Here is an 18,059-nt window from a genome sequence, read left to right as displayed (position 1 = left end):
ATAAATTATGGTGTATAATATGTGAGTTACATTGGTTTAAAGGTAGTGAGAAAATCTTTTAATAACATATTCTAGAATTTTGCACTTGCTCTACATCTTTTCTCCCTTGTGAATAAAGCCAACTCAGCATTCTTGCTCTCACTCAAATGCTCTCTCCACACACATAGATACCTGTGTGTGTATATACGTATACATATATATACACACACACACACCTTATATATACACCTTATTTATAAGGCTGGTATTCTAACAAATATAAATATACAACTATATATATAATATAGTTACATTATATATATTATTATATATAGTTAAATATAACTATATTATTATATACAGTTACATACATATTATATATAAGATATAATATATATTATATATAGTTACAGTTTATATTTAATCCAAATCCAATGAGCAAGAAGAAAACCCCTAAAATTATGTGTATATGTGTGTATGTAATTTATAGACTGATCTAGGTCAGATTATTAGATACACACCTTAGATTCCAATGTGTTTAAAAATTTCCTTTTAAAATTGTAATAACAGCCAACTCACCTTTCTCAGGTTATTCTCTCATTGTTTCTTCTTTTGTTCTTCAAATTTCCATAAAGCACATAGTAGATTTCTCTTTTTCTCTGATTTACATAATTTTTTCTGGTCTGGAAAAATGTCAGACCATTACAGAATAAGGCAAAAACCCATTGATGCTTATATCATCCTGCAGTCAGAAAGCATAAAACTTTTAGAACTAAGTATTTGGTCTGAAAAGAACACACTTGGATCCAAATCAACACATAAACCTGTAGGATTAAATGAATTGATTTTTATTTTCTAACAATATACTGCATATTCAAAGCCTCATCATTAGCGGAGAGTGAAACTTAAAAGAGGATCCTTCCTTTATCCCCAAATAATAAATGTGGTTACACAAGAATGTTAATGTAAGGGACTTTTCTTTTTCTTTTCAGGTGGTGATAATTGGGAAAGAAAAAAGAAACGTAAATCCATTTAGTAATAGGAACCACCTTCCATGGCAAACTAATTGCATATAATTATCTCTTTCTTTTCAGTTTCCAGATTTGATTTTATGTAAATCAGATGACTGTCAAACAAAGAGTCTCATGGCAATAGTGAAAAAAAAAAAAACTTCTTTAAAATTCTTTCTAGAGTAATCGTATATATATATATAATTAAATATATATAAATATATGCTTTAATTCTGATGTTTAACCTCCTCTTTGTGGTTGCCTTCTGTGACTTGGCAGCTTTTATTTTAACATTTCTGTATTTCAATTGGCCCTTGTAAGTGAAATAGATAATTTCCAAATGAATACATAATAAGAAGTAATTTAGTATTTGTTTGAACTGCTGTTTCTTATTTCCAACTTTCAGGATAATACTAGCTCTATGCATGTGTTGAAACTTCACTTCTCAGCTTCCCAGAACAGACACGCTCTCAAGCATTCTGTCTAACTGTAAGTCTGATTACAAGTGAACTTGTACTAGTTACATAAAATCTCTGAGTATTGGTTCAGAAAATATAATTAGCATCCATATGTAGCTAGAGATACGCTTCAAATACTGAAAAAGTATCTGGGTCCTAGAATGTAGTCTGGCCTCTTTTGTACCCAAGGTCAATATCACTTTTTTCTCTGGGTCAGTCCAGGCCCAACTGGGTAGAGATTTCCAACTTTGTTCTTATTAATATTCATATACAAAAATAGTTGCTTGTTTATGTAGAAATTACATGTACACATACATAGTTTTAATATTAGCTTTATTAAGGCATGATTTACATATCATGAATTTTACACTTTTAAAGTGAATGAAGTGGTTTGTAGTATAATATATTGCAGTCGTGTGATCATCACTACTATCTAATACCAGAACATTTTTATCACGCCCGAAAGAAGGTTATTTCCATTTTCAATCACTCCCCATTTCCCTTTCTATACAGGTCTTTGGCAGCCTTTAGTCTACTTTCTGTCTGTATAGATTTGCCTATTCTGGACGTTTTATATAAATGGAAACATGTAATATGTGTGTGGTCTTTTCTTATTCAAATATGTACTTTTTGACTAGATGAGAGACCATTTTGAAACTTCTCCCAGAATGAATGATTCCAGGAGAAAGTCTAGAGATAATACACTTCTAAAATCATTAGAAAATGTTTCCTATGGATACATTTGCAAAAGTTTACTAAGATTTATGTACAAGAGTATCTTTGTATCTTTCTGTGTAGTATCAAAATCATCATCAACAACAACAAAAACCTAAAGTTGCTTTCAATAGCGTACAGATTAGAGTTACATATCCACACAATTTCATGTGGAACAGTCCTCAAAAGACTGATCTAGGTCACTATAAAAACAGATGGGATAATCTCTAAAACAGATTTTCATAAAAGTGGAGAACAGGATGCTTAATATAAAATCTTTCTATGTGAAATCATAACTGATATTTATTTTCTAACAATATGCTGCATATCCAAAGCCTCATCATTAGTGGACAGTGAATATATGTGTGTATTCAGTTATGGTGATTCTTCATGCCCAGAGTCACTTGAAACTGCAGAGAATGATTTCTCTTGAGGAAAAGGCTGAGGGAGTGTAAGGAGAGACAGATTTTCACTTTTCATTTTCTATCGTTTGGGTATAGTTTCTATTTTTCTAATCTAATATGTATATTTCTCACACTTTTTTTGTCTGCTAACAAATATAAACAGAGTTATCTGAGTAGTTAAGTTTATTTTCTGCATAATAAAATGTTGTATTGAAAAGAGATCTGTATACCAAAACAATAAAAATAAAAACAAACAAACAAACAAAAAACCATGGGGTAAAGGCTGACTGAAAGCTGGCATCATAAGCAAGAAAATTACATATGAAAGATAACATAGCAATGTCCTTATGGCTATGCCTCATCATAGCGCGATCTAAATAAAATAGCTGAACTCAAAGACCTGCTCATGGCAAAATTCCAGGGTCATTTTAGGAGTTGAAATTCCTCTCTGGAGTTGACTAGAATTCTTAGACCCTGGCCTGTGTCCTGCCTGACTTGTGTCTCAATAGCCTATGGCTAATATCTGGGGGGTAATTTAGAAACTGTGCAACTTAATTGAACTCAGCAAAGCCAGGCACCTGCTAAAAATGAAGTTTTTAATATTCTCTGAGGGTTTTCAAACAGAAAGCCTGAGAGAGGAAAATGGCACCCTCGTGGAAGATTCTGTGCCAGAAAATCATGCCCCCATCCTGTACTATAGTTAATCTGACTCTAAAGCATTTGTCATTCAGTATATGTGTTGGCCCATTTGATGCTGTGGCCACCGCCCTCAATCCAGAGTTGATAGGAAGCACCCAGCCGACTGTCCTGATTATAGTTGGTGCTCTGGGGACTCCCTCCAAACTCTGGTTAGACCAATGGTCCCACGTCTCCTAGAAGGGGTGTATAGAACTAAGCTAACATTATGGATTTGTGAAGGTGGGTGAGAGGAAATTGGGACTAACTATAATTTAGATATGGTTAATTTCTGTGGCTGTGATGGCTGAGTGGTTAAGGCGTTGGACTCAATACGGTTAATTTCTGTGCAGCATCGCACCTTACCCAGGAAATACCTATTTCCTACTCTTTGCTATCTAATTGTGCAAACTCATTAATGTTAATGCATTAGAGCAGTGGCGCTCCACAGCGTGAATTTGCACTCCACCCAGACTCCCCAGGGGACAGTTGGCAATGTCTGGTTTTGATTGTAGCTACAGGCAGGTGCAGCTGGTATCTAGTAAAGAGAGGTCAGGGATTCTGCTAAAATCCTACAATACACAGACAACCCTAGCACAGAAGGAATTATCCGGCTTGAAATGTCAACAGTGCCACAGTTGAGAAATATGATATGGAGATTTGCATATTCAGGAAGTCTTCTGAAAACCTTGCTTGAATTATCACTTGGAAATCTCTCAGCCAAAATCTAGATTTTTTTTTTTTTTTTTTTTTTGGTGGAATATCCTCTAGAGTGTAATTTCACCAGTCATACCTTGGCAAGTCTGAGAAAATGTTTCTTTTTACTTGGCTAATGTGGCTATATACTCAGAGGGGTTCTTCTGGGCTATGACAAATGCTCTCTCAGGTCTTCAAAGAGAATTAATCATGTTGTCTAAATTTGCCAGAGACAAGAGCAGCAGAACAGGACACGAACAGTTTATCTCTACCTAATACTTCAGAATCTGTGATACTTATCTGTATTCCTTCTACCTCAGCCAGTGTCTGTATTTCAGTCTCACTTTTCTTCTGCTTTTTTATGGTACTTTAAAAAATTCTGGAATCTCTTTTCTTTTACCTCTGTCTTCCCCATCATTCTGAGTTTTTCTCCTTTGTTTTTAGTTTTTTGCCTGTTTTGTCTTTTCCATTTCTCTTTTCTCTTCCTCTGATTTTCTCATATAGTATTCCTCCCTTCTTACATGTTTTTATTTGTCTTGTGTGTTAACTTCTCTCCATGTGTATCTTTCCTCAACGTTTGCCTTCCCTTTTTCATTCTTTCTGAACCCTTCTGTCCTTTTTCTTCTTTAGTTTTCTTTCTTTCACGTACTAAGAGAGCTAACGCATAAATGAGTATTTGTTTTGCTTATTGAATACAAATTTTAGCTCTCAATTTATATTCTTTCTAAAAGAAAAAAATCAATTTATAGTTCTTTAAATTGTAAGATCTTTAAAAATCTATCATAAATATCACTATATTTCACTGTCTCCAGTATGAAGCAATGTAGCATGGGCCCTTGTATAGGACACATAGATTTTACCTTATAAACACTTAATGAATTTAATTACATTTTTTTATTGATGTACTTATTTCCACCCCATCACCAATTTTACCTATTAATTTTAACACACATGCCCACACCCCACATGCAGGCACACTAAGGTACTGAAAGGGTGCACTAATGATGGTGTTGTTAGGCCCTATTTAGACTTAATGATGAAATCATCATGGGTAGGAATCCTTTTTTTCTGCCTCAAATGATAACAAAGGCTAGCTGTCCATTTCTCCTATGTATTGAGCTACCATTGGCTGCAGATTTCTTGAACTGGCCTCAGCTTTAATCTCAAATCCCGAGGGACTTTGTAGGCTGAAGCCTTTCAACCTTCATTGTCCTCAAACAGTTTCTAAATGGTGGCAAGTCCCTAAATTCTGAGAATGTGTTTAAAGCTTTGAAGTGTATTTCACCTTCTCCATAAAGGCAAAGACAAACAATGACTTGAAAGGTGACTTTCTAGCAGGCATGCATCTCCCAGACTGTGGTTACTCTGCAAATTGTCCAGATCATATTGTGTAGCGCTTCAGGGTTAAACATGTACTCATGACTCAAGAGATATTGTTGACCTTTTATTGGTTGAAAATTCATTACGTTTAATAGGTTATACTTTGACTATAGTTTAAAAATCTAATAATGTTGTGCTTTTCAATTTTCTTGATGCTTTGCAAAGCTCAGCACCTTGAAAGCTGATGATTTTTGAGTTGGCTGTTGCAGCTACAAAGATGTCATATGGAAAACATCCATGAGGCCTGTATTTAATCCAACTCCAGTTTCAGCAGCACTGAAATACGTTGTTGCTCTCAGGCTCCTAGATGGTTAAACTTACTGGGGTTAGAATTTCTAAAATTAAACGGGGGAAAATGCCATGTAGGGGTGACCTTTTGAAAGAAACGTTCCATGTCTGAGACCTAAAGTAACTGACAGAGCGCATGGAGCCATAGAAGTCTGACAAGAAAGCATTAAAAGGCATCCCTGCTGAACAAGGAATCTCTTTCTCTTTCTGTTTTTTCCTTTTGTGCTGCTAATTGATGACTTTCTCTATTGTTTTCAAAGAAATCTTATGGCCATAGAATTTGAAGCATTGCTATTCATGAATAGACAGAATCTGACAGCAGGTATATTCATAACACGGGGCACATTGTGAAGGTAACAAGAACTACTCTCTTTTAAATTTATATCTTGCCCAGGCAATTTACTTTACGAAAATATGCAATCTATTTTCTACTATGATTATTTTAAAAAAACTTTACTTCAGACACTTTCCCAGCCTGAACTAAGTGTTCCATATTTTAAAGCTTCTCATCTCTCCACCTTCTCACCCAAGGCCCCCTCTGGAACACTAATGGCAATTTTTGTTCCACTTTAGATAATGAGCATGATAAGCTGCAGGTTTCAAGAGGATTTGTGCTATTGGTTGACAAAAACAATGAAAGGGAACCTGGACTCATTCCCGGTTTCCGTGTAACTATTTCCTGGAAAGTTTAACATGTAGCCATTAGCTTATCTCAGCAAGGAATGAACAGAAATTCCTAGTCAGTATAGTTTAGGCATATTCAATAATATTTTAAAGGAAATGATTTGCTTCCCTTTCCAGGGATTTAAAAAAAAAAGCAGCTCAGGTATTAGTCTGGTTCACTAGTTCAGAATTAGGATCCTATTACCAAAACAGAGGCAATACAGACCATTTGGGTGACAGTGGCTAATAGTGCACATGTAGCTCTTGGAGCAAGGCAGACAGACAGATCCAGCAACCTTTGTTCCCCATGCAGATTTTCTGTCCATCACCACTCCTCAAAGAGCAAAACTATTTCTCAAAGATCTCTAACTCTGACCTAATTCAGTGCTGAAAAGCGATGGGGAGAATGCCCTTACATCCTTTGTGGTAGTTCCTGGTGGGTACACCTCTGTCCTCCAGAAGCTTATTTATCTATCAGACTGCCTGTTACTCCATTTTTTAAAACATTGTCACATTTAATGTTACTCAGTGTTTTACACTGTTACTTTATTTACATCTTTTTTTTTCAAACTAAAGAAAAAGACAAAGAAGAAAATTAACATCATTCATATTCTCACCACCCAGTAATAACTTGCCTTCTGAGAAAAAAAGTTATATTGTTATTTATAAAAATAATTTATGCTCGTTGTAGAGAATTTAAACAGTACAGAAATGTACAAAATAAAATTAAGAAAAAAGCAATCCCACTATTTGAAAATAAACCTCATTATTCTAGGCAAACATTATATAAGACATAATTCAGATAAATAATAGAAAAATAACTTTAGAACTATTGAACGGTACTGTAGAAACTTTGAAAAATAAAATAAGATTGATTTTACTTTTACTTGAAGTCAATAAGCAAAAGATACTAAAATAAAATTCAAAGAATTGCTGAATCTCAAATAAATTTACAACAGAGGATTTAAAAGAAATTCTCCTTAAGGAAAAAATTATGAAAATAATTACAATTTTTGAGTTATATTTTTAAAAGAACATGTTTATAATTGGAAACAATTGAAGCCATGCCATGAAAGAGAAGAATTTAGCACTTTTGACACATCTCAGCTTTCCTATCCTTATATTCTGGCTCTTATCACTTAAACAATTGATTTTGAATTTTCTAGGATTATAGAATTCAAATCTAGTTTTGCAGTCATAATTCTCTTGTTATTCGGTAATTTTATGTCTAAATGGGTCAGCTTCACGCACACAAATATTTCTGTTTGTTCCTTTTCTCTGCTCAATTCCAATTATTCAGAGTAATGCCTGGAACATAGTAAGCACTCAATATATATTCAGTGGGATTTTATTTGTTTAAAGAATATTTTTTGAGTTAAGTGTCTATATTTTTATAGAATGAATTTAGTGTTCACTTCTATGTCTCTTACTATAATATCTCTATTTCTCAGGTATGAATATTAATTCCAATCTAAAATTGGCTGATTTTATTATTTTTTTCTTGACGAGGAGTATAGGTAGCAAATTTCTGAAAATTGTTTTTTGTGTTTAGTAATGACTTCTTGACAGGTTGCTTGAGCCAGGAGTTCAATGCCAGCCTAGGCAGCTTGACAAAACCCCATCTCTACAAAAAATATAGAAAATTAGCAAGGCTTGGTGGCACACACCGATAGTCCCAGTTACTCAGGAGGCTGAGGTAAGAGAATCACCTGAGCCCAGGAAGTCGAGGTTGCAGTGAGCCATGATTGAGCCACTGAACTCCAGCTTGGCCAACAGAGTAGGAGCCTGTCTAAAATAAATAGAGACTTCTTGGCATTGATAACTGAATGGTATGTTGTGTGGGTATATTGTGAGTATGTTGGGTCACTTCGTATACCTCAGCTAGTTTTGCTGTATTTGAGTGTTGATGTGAAGTTTGAGGCCAGCCTGATTTTTTTTTTTTTACTCTTTTGTAGGTTAGTTTTTTCTGCCTTGATATGTATTTAAAAGCAATTTTCATTTTGCTTATCATTAACTTTCTTCATTAGAGCCTTTAACATTTTAATCCTAGTTATTTTAAGTTCTCTGTCTTATATTTTCTGTATTGGTGTCATATCTGGGTCTAGTTGTCCTGATTCCTTTGGATCTTTGGATGTGATATTTTGTCTTGCCTTATCATATGCCTAAAATTATTTGTTGATAGCAACCCTCTCGTGTAGAAGAATAGAGATGGAGATAACTAGATTGTATCCCTGGAAGTGTATATACCTTTTTTCTTTTCTTTTTTTTTCTTTTTTATTTTTCCAGTTTTTTTTTTTTTTTTTTTTGAGGCAGAGTCTCACTCTGTTGCCCAGGCTGGAGTGCAGTGGTGTGATCTTGGCTCACTGCAACATCCACCTCCCGGTTTCAAGCGATTCTCCTGCCTCAGCCTCCTGAGTAGCCTCCTGCATACCACCACGCCTGGCTAATTTTTTGTATTTTTAGTAGAGACGGGGTTTCATCGTGTTAGCCAGGATGGTCTCCGTCTCTTGACCTCATGATCCGCCCGCCTCTGCCTCCCAAAGTGCTGGGATCACAGGCATGAGCCACCGTGCCTGGCCAATATACCTTTTTTTTTTTTTTTTTTTTTATGAGGCCTTTAAAGCAAATGTTTAACTTCAGCTAATCTGGAGGTGGGTTGGACTGGGGTTTTGTGGTTGCCTTAATTATCCTTGTGGTACCATAGGCATCGAATACCTCTTGTATTATCTTGTATTTAGCATGGGGGCTGATATTCCAGTGGTTTTCTCTCAGTGTTGCTCCACTCTTAACTTTTGGTCACTCCTTTGTGCTGCATCTCTGGGAGAAAGTATCTCCATGATCTTGGTGCAGTATTCCATTGATATTAGTCTGATAATGGAGGGGGAGGAAAATTGCATTTTTTATTATTCTGATTAAGCTTCAGTTTTAGGCAGGCACTGTATTCCTGAGTGTCAATGCCGTGACCTTCTTTGCACTCATTTCCCTCCCTCAGCTGTAGCTCTGGGGCCAGCAGTCATTTCTGCTCCTTCCTCGGAACTAAAGATTTTTTTTCTCTCCCCTTCTATAGCGGTAATGGGTTTTACCAGTGCACTAAGAGTGGCAGATTATATTGCCCTTCCCCTACAAATTACATCTCTTATTCCGTATAGTGATGTTTGGAAGGGTCCCAGTGAAGACTTTTATCATCCCTAAACTACACCATGAAGAGCAACTCTTCAGTACTCTCAACAAGTTGGGCCCATGTAACAAAAGTTGGCAAGAGGGTGCAAATTCCCCCTGTATTTTCAGCTCCATGGATTCCCACACTCTCTTAGCAACCCACATTTACCTCCATCAACTTGTTAACTATTCTAGCTAAATTGTTCTCACTGGATTGAGTTGTGTCTGCCTCAGATAAACATGTGTTCTCATACCGTCTATTTCTGCAGGCTCCTGTCTCTTTGCGATCCTGGATCATCTTTCCCTAACCCCCCTTATCCTTCTCAGCAGGAAACAGAAGCCTGTCTTTTTATCTAAATACTTATTGTGTCACTGAAGTTCAGTTGTTCAGTACAGTATGTCTTGGTTTAAAGAGTCTACATTAAATTTTCCTGTACGCTCTTTTAATCCGCAGTTTTCTGTTTTTTCAAAGGAAATTTTCTTGAACCATCATTGAATGAAGTCTGTTATTTATTTATTTTATGGATAGATTTCTACAGGAACAATGCTATGGTTTGGATATATTAATAGTTTGCCTTCACCAAAATTTTATCCCCAGTGTGGCCATTTTGGGAGGGGGGATTAGTGGGAGGTGTTTGTGTTGTGGTGTTATTGTAGATCTCTCATGAATGGATTGGGGCTGTGTTCACAGCAGTGAGTGGGTGCTTGATCTCTGGAGGCTGAATTAGTTCTCAAGGAATAGATTGCTTCCCGTGAGAGTGGACTGTTATAAAGTCAGGAGCTCCTCAGTTTTTCCCCTCTTTGCACATGTGTGCTTCCCCTTTGAATTTCTCTACTATGTTGTAACATAGCATGAAAGCCTTCTCTGGAAGCCAAGGCCATGCCCTTGAGCTTTTCAGCCTGGCCAACCATTAGCTAAATAAATCTCTTTTCTTTATAAATTATTCAGTGTCAAGTAGTCTGGATTAGGCTGTTCTTGCATTGCTTTAAGACTGCGTAATTTATAAAGAAAAGAGATTTAATTGGCTCGCAGTTCTGCAGGCTGTACAGGAAGCATGGCGCCGGGATCTGCTCATTTTCTGAAGAGGCCTCAGAGAACTTTTACTCACAGCAACAGAAGGTGAAGAAGGAGCAGACACATCACATGGAAAAAGCAGGAGCCAAAGGCGGGCAGGGGGCAGTGCCACACACTTTTAAATGGCCAGATCTCATGAGAACTCACTCACTATTCCAAGGAAAGCACCAAACTATGGGGGATCTGCCTCCTTGAACCAAGCATCTCTTACCAGGCCCTACCTTCAATATTGGGGATTACAATTCAACATGAGATTTGACAGACAGATATTCAAATTGTATCATAGCCTGTTTTTAGCAACAGAAAACAAACTAAGAGAGACAGCAGTTATTATAATGGAACATTTTGCCTGATTTTTAAATATAATTCGCTTCTGTCTAGTTTCTTGAAACTATTTTTTAATCTACATTTAGTTTGATGATAATATTTTCCTTCTCAATTTTTCAAATTCTAAATGCCTTCATTCTACTGCTTTCTTTGTGCTAATCTAACTTATTTGTCAGTTACATAGTGATGGTGTCAATCTTGTCAACTCACTTAAAATTTTTATTTAATTTTATTGTATTTTTCCTGAAACTTTTATTGTAACTTCTGGGGTACACTTGCAGGATGTGCAGGTTTGTTACTCAGGTAAACGTATATGCCCTGGTGGTTTGCTGTACAGATCAACCCTTTCAAGCCACTTTAACAAAACATCATAAACTGGATAGCTTATAAAAACAGAAATTTACAGTTCTGGGGGCTCAGAAGTCTAAGATCAAGATGTCAATAGATGCAGTGTCTGATGAGGGCCTGCTTACTAGTTCATGGACATCCATCTTTTTTCCATGTCCTCACGTGGTGGAGGGAGCAAGGCAGCTCTTTGGGGCCTCTGTTATAAAGGTAGTAATTCCTTTCTTGAGGGCTCCAATGTTGTGACCTAGTCACTTCCCAAAGGCCCTTCCTACTGATACTATCACTTTGGTGATTAGGTTTCAACATATAAATTTTAGAGGGGGCCACAGATATTCAGACACAGAAGATTATTTTAGTTTTCAACTTTCTTTGTTGTGTCTTAAGTCACTCCTTTTTATCTTATTCTTTTATTTCATTATCCAGTCTTTGAGTGTTTGTTTTACTGAATCAATGGATTTATTGTTTTTGTATAACATGGAGGAATTATGAGGAAATTTCTTCTTCTCTGTAAGATTGACTTTTTTCTAGTTTATGTTCTTTGTCTTGTTTGGTACATTTTTCCTCTTCTTTTTAATGTAATGTACTTTCATGGTATATTGCCATGCTCTGGCCAGAATCCAGATACCACCTGAACCTGCTTGCCTGATGAGCATTACCCACTTGTACATTACGTAGTACATTAAAATTTTCCCAACCTGAACTCATTATCTCCTTCTATCTCACTGCTATATATATATATGTGTGTGTGTGTGTGTGTGTGTCCGTGTGTGTATTGTTTCTATTTAGTGTATCTTGTTTAAAAGCACTATCAATGATCTACTTTCTTAGAAACCTATGAGTAATTCTTGAATCTTCCATTTTCTTCATCCCCAAGAGGCTCTTGCTATTATTTAGGCAGGAGATATGAAGCCTGATTTTAGGCACTGGTAGCCTTGATGTGTAAGAAAAGATAAGTGTGGGAAAGATTTGTGACTTACTTGCTGTATGACTTAGTCAGGTAATTTAAGTGCTCTAAGCTTTACTGTTTTATTTTTAAATGGGGATAATATTAGACTATATCTCATTATGGTGAAGTTTATGTGATTACTCAGGGTCTTCATAGTGCCTTTTTCATAGATACTATAATATGCCTCACAAAAAATTAGTAATCATTATTATATATTCCAAGTTAATTAACACATCAAAAGTCATATAAGTAATAAATAGCAGATAAGAGATTAGAAGCTAGGCCACTTGGGTTCCAACAAACTATTTTTTTTTCTTATCATGCAGCATTGTTTAGATTGGAAGGAACAGCAGACTGGAGGACAGATGAATGCCAATCCAGCAATGGGTCAGTGTATTTCTGAATTGGATGCATGGGGCTTTTTAAATTGCCACAAAGCAAAGGAAGATGCTATTACCTGAACTTTTCAATATTTCCTGGCCAAGATATCTGAGTTTGTCTTGACTTTTCTTGCATCTGTGCTATCCACAATAAGAAAGCTTGCTCAGAACTCATCCTTTTCACATACACCTATACTAATAAATCAGAGAAGCCAAGGCTTGTCATCACAAATTTTATTTTTCCCACCCGGATTAGTGGGCAGATTGCCAAATGCGCAGTGATTTTATGCCCAGGAAACCTAAAGAATCGTAGATCAGTTGGCAGACAGACTGCGAAACATGGAATGTTTATGGCGATCTGTGTTGTACAATCATATGAGATAGATTGCATATATAATGCTCATCAGTGTGGAATCATCTGGGGAAGCATCTGCTAAATTTTGTTTGCCAGCTTGAGGAAAAGATATTGCCAAAAGGCTGGCAAAGGCATTTATGCTCTTATTGTATGATGCAAATTTATACTTTTTACTGTGACTCCTGGAGTGAAAGTGAAGCTGCACCTCCCCAGAGAAGTAACCACCAGGCCACACCCACCAATCTACACTCCACTGAGATGCACCATATGCCACAGGATTCTCAAGGGGTTTGATGGCAGAGAGCTTTATACTAACAGAGTCATTTTCTTTAATGCAAAAGCACAGCTGGAAAATATTCTTCTTAAGCAATAAGAGCATCAAAGTGTGCATATTACGTGTACTCCTAAGGACATGAGTCTACAGCTGTGGTACTTGCAAGGATTTTTAGAGGACCACACAAATCTATTGATAAAAGGAAAAATACCTTCTGAGATTAGAATGATGCTAGTTTTTCTTTTCCCTGCTGATCTTTCACATAAATTACATATATAAAATAAATTATTCATTATGAAAGTGTACCTCTGGAAATGCATTTTTAAAGAAACTTATCAAAGCATAAACTCAGGCTCAGACAGAACCGTAGCTCATTAGAAATTGCTAAATTACAGCTTTTTTTTCATCCATATGATTTGAAGAAAACTCCTTATGGTTTCCAGTACAACATAGAAAGCAAATATTTTTTTCTGTCTGGTTGTCTTCACTGAAAATATCTCTCACATAATTTAATCTACTAGGAATAAGGCAGGATCTGAGGTTAGGAATCTCATGTGTTTGTGTGTCAACTGCTTCCCTACTTGGGAAGCACCGTGTGTTAGAGAAATACCCTTTAAATCGTATTTTAATTCAATGTGAGTAGTGACCAAGTCATTTTCCACAGAGATGGTAACCTTTTGTTCACTTTTTTTCCAGTAGTGAATTCCAACAACATATTAAGCCATTAACCTGGTTTCATCCTCAAAGAGGTCCTGATCAGTTAGAACAGTGGTCATTTTTTTTTAACTTATAAGAGATCTATTAGCTCTCTGAAATAATCTCCTTTAATGACCATTCCTGAGTTCCCTTTCCAGGCCGGGAAATATATTTTTGAGTCCCTTAAGGTTTTCAATATCTCACTCTTACTTATCTCAAATTTTGGAGGAACCATGTTTTTACCCTGATTTTTCCCTTTTTAACAAAAATAATAGTTTTCCCATTCTCTTCCTTGTATTTAGTAATGGCTTTAAACAGATCTTCATCATTCAATCCACAATCAAGATTTTTTACTTCCTTTAATAGTATGACTCCATTTTGAAACTTCTTGGTCATAGATGAATTAGGGAAATGTTTCTTCCTGATTTGTCACTGTGTTATAAATGTCTTGTCATGAGCCAGTTGCATATGGCATAACGTTAGTCTAGATTGCTCTACCAGTGTTGTGACTGTACTCATCTTTCCTAATGTTCATATCTAAACGTAATACAAGGTGATGTCTTGTCCTGATCAGTTTCAACTCGTTCAATTAAGCTTGGGCTTTATAGAATCTGACTTCCTTCCTGAGTGTTTTAGAAAAGACAGGATATTTGGCACAAAGCTACATTATAAGGTTCTTCTTGTCTGCACATATAATCTCATTTGAATCAACTAATATTTTATAATGTTTGAAAATTTGGAATTATAATATTAGCATATATATGTGAAAGATTGGCATGTACATTATATTGAGTGAAAAATTTGGGGACATGTTTTGAGTAAGAGGTTAATTTAATGACTGGAAAATACCAGATATTCCATTACTCATCCATCAAAACATAAATGCTTTTGTACAACTTAGGGATCTGAAGAATCTTATTGTCAATGTGACAAGGTCAGCAGATGCCCTGTAACTGATTTAATATTTTAAAGAGTTATAACCTCTGACCAATTTTCAGAGAAATATTAAGTTGTAGGCCATTTAGTAACAGTAAATTACATTTTAAAACTTATTCAATGATAACTGATTAGTCTAAAAGCAGAAAATTTCCACTAATATAGAGGTTTAACCTCTTTCTTTCCTGCTCTTAGATCGTTATTTGTATGTCTTATTATGCTACTATACTTGGAAAATGCTATAGGTAACATACTTAAAAATAATGGCTGGGCTTTACATATATCTGCCAGAAACTACAAGAAGTCTAAAATTAATACCCATTAGGAAACAAAACTCTATAGTTTGTAGTATGTTCATTCAGATTGTTTGATCTAGGAAGTCATTAAAATATGATTCTTTCTTTTCATTTCCACTACATTAAATTCTTGTTTAGATTGATTACAATTTATCTTTCTTGTTGTTTTATGTAGCTATGGCTTTTCCCAGAGTGAAAAATGAATTTGTAAGCAATTATAGAAGTCAAGGCTTTGAGGATTAGAGGGATTATTTTAGTCTTTGATAAATATAAAAAGTCATGATGACCCCCCATTAAAGGACAAATAGCACTTAAACTCTTCACCATATGGTTATTGGTTATATTCCTAATGGGTGTACCAACTAGATATGAAAAATTAGATGACATTATCAGGAAGAATCAGTGCAATTAGGATTGTGGATGATTCTGGAACCTGTAGAAAAGATCTTGTATTTATGATGTTTCTCATATCTTCTTTACAAACTAAATTTTTATTTGCCGAGAAGTTTCCACATCACTCCTCCCTCCAAGCCAACATTAGCAGTTAAGAGATTGTTTTCTCCACTCTTCAAGTAAAATATAGCAGTTAGGAAGTTACTATTTTCATATAACTTCCAGATCTTATACTGATTTTTTGTTGTTGCATGATGATGATGTTCACTCTGTGTAACCCCTAGAATCAACAACAACAAAAAAAGCATGGACAGATTAATCTAGGAAATCCTTGCTAATTATCCTTCCATTCTGTGCAAGTCATGGTATAATGAGCTGTGACATACAAAGGGAATAAATGACAATTCTTTCTTTTAAGGAGATCATAGCCTATAATTTTGCACGGGAAGCCTTCTTGTATGAACAAATTTCACATGCATAGCACTATGTATGCATCAAATCAGAGTTCAATGACCATTATCTGTGACTGCCTTCATGTTACAACAGAAGAGTTGAATAGTTGGATCACAGACCACATTTGTATAGTCTGCAAATCCTATAGTATTTACTATCAGGCCTTGTTCAGAAAAAGTTACTGGACCCTTTTTCTAATGAGTTAACATAAAAAAGTCAGGGGAAGTAAGCTTGTTTTATAAAGATAGGTTCATTTATAGACATCATGACTCTAAAGTAATTGTGGGATATCTAAACATAAATATATGGTAGATAGTTGATGAGACTCTAGACCTTACAAATATGTTCAAGGCTAAGCCTATTGTTTTAATCACCATCCAGCAGAAGTGCTATAGTTAATATATTATAATAGAAAATATATACTCTGATAGAGATCTGTAATGATGAATAAGAAAAAAAGAAAAGCAGAAGTCTGATCTGAAGGCTTTTGAAATCTTGGAAGTATACTTCTGAGTACTGAAAATAGCTCACATTATAGGAAGTCAAGGAATGAGAGTTGAGAATATAAAACCATATTCAGGAAGTTTGGTTGTAAACAGCTAGAAAGAAATATGAGTGTAACTTGAGGAGCTTACAAGTCATATGAAGATTTATTTCAAGATGAGGGATCCAGACAAGTGAATATTTCAAGGCAGACAGAAGAATTCACTGAAGTAAGAATGATGAAATATTTTGGAGAAAGGAAAGGATAATTGAGTGTATATGGAAGACCCCAAAGGAATTGGCAGTGGATAGGATTTAGAAACACATATGGAGGGGTGTATCAGACAGAACTCTGGTTACAAGTGACTGAAACCTAATTTAAACTAGTCATGACCAAAAAGAGGAAAACTTTATTGATCTTAACTGCTCTTCCCCTGCTTTCACTTTCTCTCTCTCTCTCCATATCTTTGCTTCTATGTGTCAATTTTAGTTTTTGAAACTAACTGTAAAAAAAAAAAACCATGATTTCTCAATTGCTCTTACACTCATATCCCTGAAAAGTCTCATCCTGAGAAGAAAGGCTATGTTTGGTAAAATTATTTAAAAAAAACGCTCTCTGATATTCTGGTATGTTGTGTCTTTGTTCTCATTGGTTTCAAAGAACATCTTTATTTCCGCCTTCATTTCGTTATGTACCCAGTAGTCATTCAGGAGCAAGTTGTTCAGTTTCCATGTAGTTGAGCGGTTTTGAGTGAGTTTCTTAATCCTGAGTTCTAGTTTGATTGCACTGTGGTCTTAGCGACAGTTTGTTATAATTTCTGTTCTTTTACATTTGCTGAGGAGAGCTTTACTTCCAACTATGTGGTCAATTTTGGAATAGGTGTGGTGTGGTGCTGAAAAAAATGTATGTTCTTTTGATTTGGGGTGGAGAGTTCTGTAGATGTCTATTAGGTCCGCTTGGTGCAGAGCTGAGTTCAATTCCTGGGTATCCTTGTTAACTTTCTGTCTCGTTGATCTGTCTAATGTTGACAGTGGGGTGTTAAAGTCTCCCATTATTATTGTGTGGGAGTCTAAGTCTCTTTGTAGGTCACTCAGGACTTGCTTTATGAGTCTGGGTGCTCCTGTATTGGGTGCATATACATTTAGGATAGTTAACTCTTCTTGTTGAATTGATCCCTTAACCATTACGTAATGGCCTTCTTTGTCTCCTTTGATCTTTGTTGGTTTAAAGTCTATTTTATCAGAGACTAGGATTGCAACCCCTGCCTTTTTTTGTTTTCCATTTGCTTGGTAGATCTTCCTCCCTCCTTTTATTTTGAGCCTATGTGTGTCTCTGCATATGAGATGGGTTTCCTGAATACAGCACACTGATGGGTCTTGACTCTTTAAAAGCAGTGTGTAGAGGGAAATTTATAGCACTAAAGGCCCACAAGGGAAAGCAGGAAAGATCCAAAATTGACACCCTAACATCACAATTAAAAGAACTAGAAAAGCAAGAGCAAACACATTCAAAAGCTGGCAGAAGGCAAGAAATAACTAAAATCAGAGCAGAACTGAAGGAAATAGAGACACAAAAAACCCTTCAAAAAATTAATGAATCCAGGAGCTGGTTTTTGAAAAGATCAACAAAATTGACAGACCGCTAGCAAGACTAATAAAGAAGAAAAGAGG

The 18,059-nt window shown here is 35.6% G+C and overlaps 1 long non-coding RNA gene across 1 annotated transcript in view; it reads left to right on the top strand.

Moving 5' to 3' along the window:
• Positions 1-1,401: 1,401 nt before the first annotated feature.
• The window catches only part of LOC129471524 (uncharacterized), a 43,171-nt gene continuing 26,513 nt past the window's right edge, over positions 1,402-18,059 (top strand). The window contains exon 1 of the long non-coding RNA XR_008653620.2: positions 1,402-1,478. This is a non-coding gene — a long non-coding RNA (uncharacterized lncRNA). The remainder of the gene's footprint in view (positions 1,479-18,059) is intronic.

This window comes from Symphalangus syndactylus, chromosome 21 (assembly GCF_028878055.3).
Source record: "Symphalangus syndactylus isolate Jambi chromosome 21, NHGRI_mSymSyn1-v2.1_pri, whole genome shotgun sequence".
NCBI classification, from domain to species: Eukaryota; Metazoa; Chordata; class Mammalia; order Primates; family Hylobatidae; genus Symphalangus; species Symphalangus syndactylus.
This window is presented reverse-complemented; position numbering and strand designations above follow the sequence as displayed.